We start from the raw sequence: 8,398 nt of genomic DNA on the forward strand, positions 1-8,398 counted from the left end.
GGTACACTCACAACTAACGTCAATACTTTGGGTTAAGTGCTACTGGAATTTCAGTTTCAAGTGCTTTGTGAGCACGGAGAAGAGATCAAGCCACCGGTCTCTTGCCTTTTGAAGAACACATTCTGTTACTTTTCCTCCTACCTCATTGAACGTTGCTTCTTATGGGTAGAACTGTCTACCATTTCCTCCCTATATGACGTCTCCTGGGCACCTCAATCTCGACACTTCCAAAACGTACTCGGTGTTCTCCCAACTCCATTTTTAGCTCATGACACTTCATGCCTCTGCCAGTCTCCTGGACACTCACATCAGAAACCTGGGACGTTTCTTTTACTTATGTCTCGCACTTGCCCTCAATGTTCACAGTGAAGCCACCTCCATTTTGGTGGCCTTGACCTGCTACACAGTTCCAGGAGGAACCTCTGTCTCTCCATCCCCAGTGACAGGGCCCTAGACCTCACAGGTTCCTGAGTTGACGCCTGCCTTTGTTTATTTCACTGACAACACATGAAACTTTATTCCCTCTATGTTATGTCACTGTATTTGAATTACCACCAAGAGAGTAAAAAATTTTTTGAGGACTTAAAAAATTTTTAATTGAGTTAAAATTAACATAAAATATTACATTAGATTCAGGTGTACAATATAATGATTTGATATTTTTTATACGTTAGGAAATGATTATCGCAATAAGACCAGTTACCACATCACCATACAAAAGTTGTTACAATATTAATTTTTTCTTTCTTTATTTTTTTCCAGGGCCGCACCTGCAGCATATGGAAGTTCCCAGGTCAGGGGTGGAATCAGAGCTGCTGCTGCCAGCCTATGCCACAGCCACAGCCACAGCCACATCTGAGCCACATCTGCAACCTACTCCACAGCTTGCGGCAATGCCGGATTCTTAACCCACTAGGCGAGACCAGGGATCAAACGTGCACCTTCACAGACACTGTGTTGGGTTCTTGATCCACTGAGCCACAATGGGAACTCCAAAAAGTTGTTACACTATTATTGACTATGTTCTGTATATGTACCTTACATCCCCGTGACTTATTTAACTTGCAGCTGGAAGTCTGTACCTTTTACGCCCCTTCATCTATTTTGTCTGTCCCTGTCCCACTCTGGCAACTGCCAGTTTGTTCTCTGTATCTATGAATCTGTTTCTGTTTTGTGTTTGTTCACTTGTTGTGCTTTTTATTTTTTATTTATTTTACTTTACTTTTTTGCTTTTTTAGGGCCGCAACTACAGCATATGGAAGTTCCCAGGCTAGGGGTCGAATCGGAGCTGTGGCCGCTGGGCTATGTATGCCACAGCCACAAGAATGCGGGATCCGAGCCTCGTCTTCGACCTACACCACAGCTCACAGCAACGCCGGATCCTTAACCCACTGAGCGAGAACAGGGATCGAACCCACGTCCTCATGGATCCTAGTCCAGTTTGTTAACCACTGAGCCACGGAGGGAACTCCTGTTTTGTTTTTTAGATTCCACATCTAAGTGATATCATAGGGTATCCGTGTTTTTCTCTTTCTGATTATTTCACTCAGCACAGTCCCCTTTGGGTCCATACATTCTGCTGTAAATGGCAGTTTTTTCTATGGATGAGTAATATTCTATGCTGTATATATATTTATCATATCTTCTTTATCCATTGATCTATGGCTGGACACTTAGGTTGTGGCTGTTGTGAGTAGTGCTGCAGTGAATACAGGGACGCATAGATCTTTTCAAATTAGTGTTTTTGTTTTCTTCAGATAAATACTCAGAAGTGGAATCCCTGACTCATATGGTAGTTCTCTTTTTAAGTTTTTGAGGACCCTCCATACTGTTTTCCATTGTAGCTGTACCAATTTACATTCCCACCAACAGTGTATAATAAGAGTTCCCTTTTCCTCACATCCTTGTCAACACTCTTGTTTCTTGCCTGTTTTTTTTTTTTTTTTTTTTTTTTTTAGGGCCACATCCTCAGCCTATGGAAGTTCCTGGGTTAGAGGTCGAATCAGAGCTACAGCTGCTGGCCCATGCCACAGCCGCTGGCCCATGCCACAGCCACAGCAGCGCCAGATCTGAGCCACATCTGCGACCTATATCGCAGCTTGTGGCAATGCTGGATCCTCAACCCACTGAGCATCCGCATGGATACTGGTCAGGTTTGTGCTGAGCCACAGTGGGAACTCCCTCCTCTTGTCGTTTTGTCTTTTTAGGGCCGCGCCTGCAGCACATGGAGGTTCCCAGGCTAGGGGTCGAATCGGAGCTGTAGCTGCCAGAGCCTCAGCAATGAGGGATCCGAGCCGCATCTGCGACCCACACCACAGCTCACGGCAATGCAGGATCCTTAACCCACCGAGCAAGGCCAGGGATCGAACCTGCGACCTCATGGTTCCCAGTCAGATTCGCTAACCACCGAACCACCACAGGAACTCCTCCTCTTGTCTTTTTGATGACAGCCATTCTGACAGGCTTGGAGATGGTATCCCATTGTTGGTTTGATTTGCATTTCCTAGAAAGAATTTGAGTTCCAAAATACTGCCACTAGATGACAGCAAGAACCAGCACCAAAGTAGTTGAAGCCTCTGAATTCTTGGGTTTCAGATGGTTTGGATTTTCAGGGCTCTCGGGGACCCTACTCTTTCCCACTGGGACTTTTTCCATCAATCTCTATTAGAAATCCCTTAGTGACATAGTTAATCCGGATGTGTAAGTGTATTTGGCAGCAAGTAATGGAAAGTCCAAAACAGCAGCTCCGCGGTGGGTGGGGAGGTATATCTATTTTAATGTAAAAGTCCAGGGCTGGTGTAGCTCTTCAGGGAAATCCTCTTTACACTAGGCTCCTTCTTGGCCTCAGTGTGACCTTACATTCTTGTGGTTTCAAGATGTAACTTCTAGGCTCTGTGAGTGCCCTGAGGCAGGAGAAACAGGGCAGAAGAAAAAACAAGGCATGTCCGCTCCACAGGCTTCAACCTCCCCTTGGGGACAGAAAGGGGTCCCATGGCCACCCTGACTGCTGGGGAAGCTGGGAAGTGGGTTGGTTTTGCTTTCTGTTCATGGAAATAATGGAGGACACACAGGCAGAAGGAGCAAAAGTCAGGCATTAAGTGACATTTCTCTAGGCAGTTGGCAAAAAAGCCCCTGGAAACAACAGGGAGGTTCTAGAGAAGGCTTTAGATGAACAAAAGAAAGGCTACATAAGAGCCAAGAACAGCATCTCTGGGAAAAGTGTTAACAAAATGCATAGTTTACCCAAGAAAAGGCTGAGCTGGAGTTCCCGTCATGGTTCAGCAGCAATGAACCCGACCAGTATACATGAGGACACAGGTTTGATCCCTGGCCTTGCTTACTGGTTAAGGATCTGGAGTTGCCATAAGCTGTGGCATAGCTCGGATCTCACATTGCTGTGGCTGTGGTGTATTGTAGGCCAGCAGCTGTAGCTCCAATTCAACCCCTAGCCTGGGAAACTCCATATGCTGCAGATGTGGCTCTAAAAAGCAAAAAAAAAAAAAAAAGAGAGAGAGAGAGAAAATAAATTCTGCATCAGTCCATTAACAATGGGGATCTTTCCATTGAGGATCAGGCCATGGTTTTGGAGACTCTCCTGATACCTAGAATTTTTGCCATGCTTTCAGGATTATGATGAAGCCAAACTATGGTATAACATGGGTTCTGGTCATGTTACATGTGGCTACGGTTGTCGGCATCTGCATGGCCTCTGGGGGTTCCCCAACACACTTGGGTAGATGAGGGGACATTAGGGGAGCCTCCCTATCTTGTCATTTGCCCATAAAAACCCATTTTGGGGTGTGGGGCCAGCTCCCCTCATCCAGGACCTATAATATAGAGCCATTCTCCTCTTTCATTTCCCCCATCCCAAATTTTCGCAGAATTTCCCTTTTAAAATTTTGTCCTCAGGCTTCTTGTTGATGGAAGAAAATTTCACATACTGAGGTATGAGGACATCATTCTGGCTTAGACAATATTTAACTTGAACTTGAACATGCTAACTAGAACAGCCTCTTTGTGGCTTACCGAACTTCCATCGTAATCTGCTTTAATCAGTAAAGAAGAGGGTGCATCGGCCAGAAGTAAAGAATGTTGGTTTTAAAGATAAAGGCTAAATGCTTCTTTTCCTGGGAGGTCACTGCTAGTGCTCCTTCAATGATAAGCCTCCCTCCTCCGGTGCCAAGGCCTTAGGGACTCACTGGGTACGTGCTGACTTGTCCTTCTTGAAACTTTGAAGGAATGTACCCCTGTCATGTCTGATGTTCTTTGACAGATAAGATGTAAGAATATGCTGAAAATCATGCTTCTTTGGAACAGTTCCTCAGGGCTGAGAGGCTGGCTCCTGGCCTATAGTCCTCAGTTTAGTTCAAATAAAACTTTTCTATTCCTTTACAGGTTGATATTGATTATTTCCATTGGCATTGTCAAGTTTGTATCCGGGGTTCCTCTCTGGTCCCAGGGAATTGAGCATTTGGGGAAAATTTCAGGAAGATGGCCAGGCTATTTCTTCTTTCTCCTCTTGCACCCTTTCTGAAAGGAGCAAGCAGTGAGCCTTGCACATGTGAATGGAAACAAAGAAAAAAGGGATGATGGGGGAAAACAAAACCAAGTAAAGGAATACTTTAAAATAGAGCCGAACGCATACATTTATTCTGAGTGTTTTCGTCAGGACTGTGGAAATCCTACCTACTATTTCACATAATCTGCATGACAGTCTGTGAGCTGAGCTTTATACCTTCTCTATTGATGATGAAACTGAGGCCTGGAGGGACTTGGTAACTTGGGCAAGATGACAGGGCTCGTGCGTGGGTCTGAACACAGGATGACAGGATGTGTGGGTCTGAACGCAGCCTGAGCATCCTCGTGTGGCTGTGGCCACTGATGGTGTCAATTGGCAGGGTTGTGGCTATGGTTGTGGATTCGAGGGTGAGTCTGGCGTCAGGGAAAGACCGAGCTGGGCCTGTGGATGTACCAGCTCCACCAGTTAACAACTGTGTTATCCTGGCCGCATCACTTAAATGATCTGGGCCTCAGCGTCTGCATCAGCCCATTAACAATGCAGAGCTGGATTCGCTGGACCTGTTTCCTCATAGGAAAATGAATAATGCAGAGCCGGGCAGCTTCAAATGCTTTTTCTAGTCCGGGCATTTTCTGGCTCCAAACCATCTTTTAAATTCCAGTCACCACAGTGGTTTCTCTCAAAGTGATCCTTCACGCCCCCTGGGACGGACACCCCCCCCCCGCCCCCCACCGACACACACACCATCAGAATTACCCGGGGGAGCATTTTAAAAAGCAAATTCATACAATTAACACTGAACATCTATACTACAGCAGGTGCTGTGTGAATCGGTCAGGACACAGGTAAATAAGACAGACATGGATTTAGGGTTTTAAGGAAATTCTTGTGGGGGAGGGTCCATTCCTAGCTCATCACCTTCTACTCTGTTGCCTGAGGCAAGTCACTTAACCTTTCTGTGCTTTAGTTTCCTATTCACAGGGGTGACAATAATTGCACTTCTTCCAGAGTTGTTGAAGAGTTCAAGAAGATTATATATATGAAGCCCTCAACATAGTGCCTGGCACATAGTGAGTAATTAACATTTCTGGCTGGTACGGCTTCATCACCATCATCACCCAAGTCATGGGAGATGCTCAGATATGTGTTTTCAATAAATGCACAAAGAAATACATTATTCTTATAAAGTGGGACAACCACTATGGAAAACAGTATGGAGGTTTCTTTAAAAACTAAAAATAGAACTGCCATGTGATCCAGCAATCCTGATCCTGGACAGATATCTGGAAAAGACAAAAACTCTAATTTGAAAACATACACGCACCCAATGTTCACAGCAGCACTGTTTACAGTAGCCAAGACATGGAAGCAACCTAAATGTCCATCAACAGATGAATGGATAAAGAAGATGTGGTGTATATATATGTGTGTGTGTATATATATATATATATATATGTATGTGTGTGTGTGTGTGTGTATATATATATGTGTGTGTGTATATATATATGTATGTGTGTGTATATATATATATGTGTGTGTGTGTATATATTTATATACACATATAATGGAATATCACTCAGCCATAAAAAAGAACAAAACAATGCCATTTGCAGCAACACGGATGGACCTAGAGATCATCATAGTAAGTGAAGTTAAGTCAGAGAAAGATAAATATTATATTATACCACTTGCATATGGAATCTAAAAATAATACATGAACTTATTTATAAAACAGAAACAAACAGACATAGAAAACCTACCAGAGGGAAAAGGGAGGGGAAGGAATAAATTAGGAGGATGGGATTAAGCCACTATATATAAAATAGATAAACAATAAGGTTTGCTTTATAGCTGTATAGCATAGGGAACTATATTCAATATCTTTTTTTTGTTGTTGTGGTTTTTTTGTCTTTTTAGGGCCACACCTGCAGCATATGAAGGTTCCCAGGCCAGGGGTCTGATCGGAGCTGTTGCTACCAGCCTATGCCAGGGCCACAGCAATGCCAGATCCGAGCCACATCTGTGACCTACACCATAGCTCACAGCAATGCTGGATCCTTAACCCACTGAGCGAGGCCAGGGATCAAACCCGAAACCTCATGGTTCCTAGTTGGATTCGTTTCTGCTGTGTCACAACGGGAACTCCATTTTTTTTGTCAATATCTTATAATAACATAATGAAACAAATCTGAAAAAGTATATATATATGTATATATATATATATGAATCACTTTGCTGTACACCTGATACTAACACAATGTTGTAAATCAACTACAGTTCAATTATAAAAATAAATAAATACATTATTCTCCATGGTATTAAAAAAAAGAATTAAAGAAAAAGAAAATAATGAAATCCGGAGTTCCCGTCGTGGCGCAGTGGTTAACGAATCCGACTAGGAACCATGAGGTTGCGGGTTCGGTCCCTGGCCTTGCTCAGTGGGTTAACGATCCGGCGTTGCCGTGAGCTGTGGTGTAGGTCAGCAGATGTGGCTCGGATCCTGTGTTGCTGTGGTTCTGGTGTAGGCCGGTGGCTGCAGCTCCGATTGGACCCCTAGCCTGGGAACCTCCATATGCCGCGGGAGCGGCCCAAGAAATAGCAACAACAAGACAGAAAGACAAAAAAAAAAAAATGAAATCCATGCTAGTACCTTGTGGGTGTCACTTATTTTCTGACTCTGTTTTCTGACTGGGGAATTAGGTGTAACAGAACCCACTTGATAGAGTTGTTGGGAGAACTGCAGGAAAGGATGATGCCAAGTTGGCCACAGGTGCTTAACATCCACAAGAGGAGGAGAGCACACCTGCGGAGAGGCAGTCTCAGTCCCACCTCATCAGTTCAGAGAACGACGCCATGGGGAGATCCCGGGGGCAGGCACCCCCACCCCAATTTTCTCCATCCCAGGAAATGGCACTGCTGCCTGCCCAGCTTTTCAAGACAAGCTGTGGGAGTTGTTTGTACATCTTCCTTTTCTGAATCCTTACTATGGTCTTTCCGTAAGCTGTATTTGTTTTAGACCCAAAACATCTCTTGTGTCCTCAACTCTCCACCCCCACTCTCTTCCGCCTGGTTCAAGGCACCAGTACTTCCTGCCCAGGTTCTTCTGACTTTAAACTGGAATCCCCATTTGTACCTAGAATTTATTCTCTATGCAGCAACCACAGCTCTTGCTCTTTCTTTTTCTTTCTTTTTTTTTCTTTTCTTTTTACGCCCCACCTGGGGCGTATGGAAGTTCCCAGTCTAGGGGTCAAGTTGGAGCTGTAGCTGCTGGCCTACACCACAGCAACAGCAATGCGGGATCTGAGCCACATCTGCAACCTACACCACAGCTCAGAGCAATGCCAGATCCTTAACCCACTGAGCGACGCCAGTATCTTCCTGGATGCTAGTGGGGTTCTTAATCCAGCGAGTCACAACAGAAACTCCCCGCAGCTCTTGCTTTAAAACAAAATCTAATCATGTCTCCTCCCCAACTTAAAGCCCTCCAATGTCTTCTCACTGCTTTTAAGATAAAACCTAACTTACATGCCCCACAAGGCCCAGCATGATCTGACTCCTGCCCAGCTACACAAATGGTCCAGCCCCTGCTGTCTGTGAGCATTTATGTCAGCTGCTTCTTTGGAGGATGCTGTTCCTCAGGTGTGCACTTGGCTCCCTTCCCTCCTTTTCATCCTTGAGTCTCAGCTCAAACACCACTTCCTCATTCAGAAAAGCCTTACTTGCCCACCTTGGGTGCCCTTTTCCAAGCTGCTTTTTCTCAATATCCTGCTAATTTCCTTAGTGTGCTCTCATAACCTGTTATCTTCTTCCTTCGTTCATTACTTTTATATTTGCATTTCCATTTCTTTCCACCAGGTCTGAGACTTTATCTGTTTTGTT

The sequence above is a fragment of the Phacochoerus africanus genome, chromosome 6, assembly GCF_016906955.1.
Source record: "Phacochoerus africanus isolate WHEZ1 chromosome 6, ROS_Pafr_v1, whole genome shotgun sequence".
Lineage (NCBI taxonomy): Eukaryota > Metazoa > Chordata > Mammalia > Artiodactyla > Suidae > Phacochoerus > Phacochoerus africanus.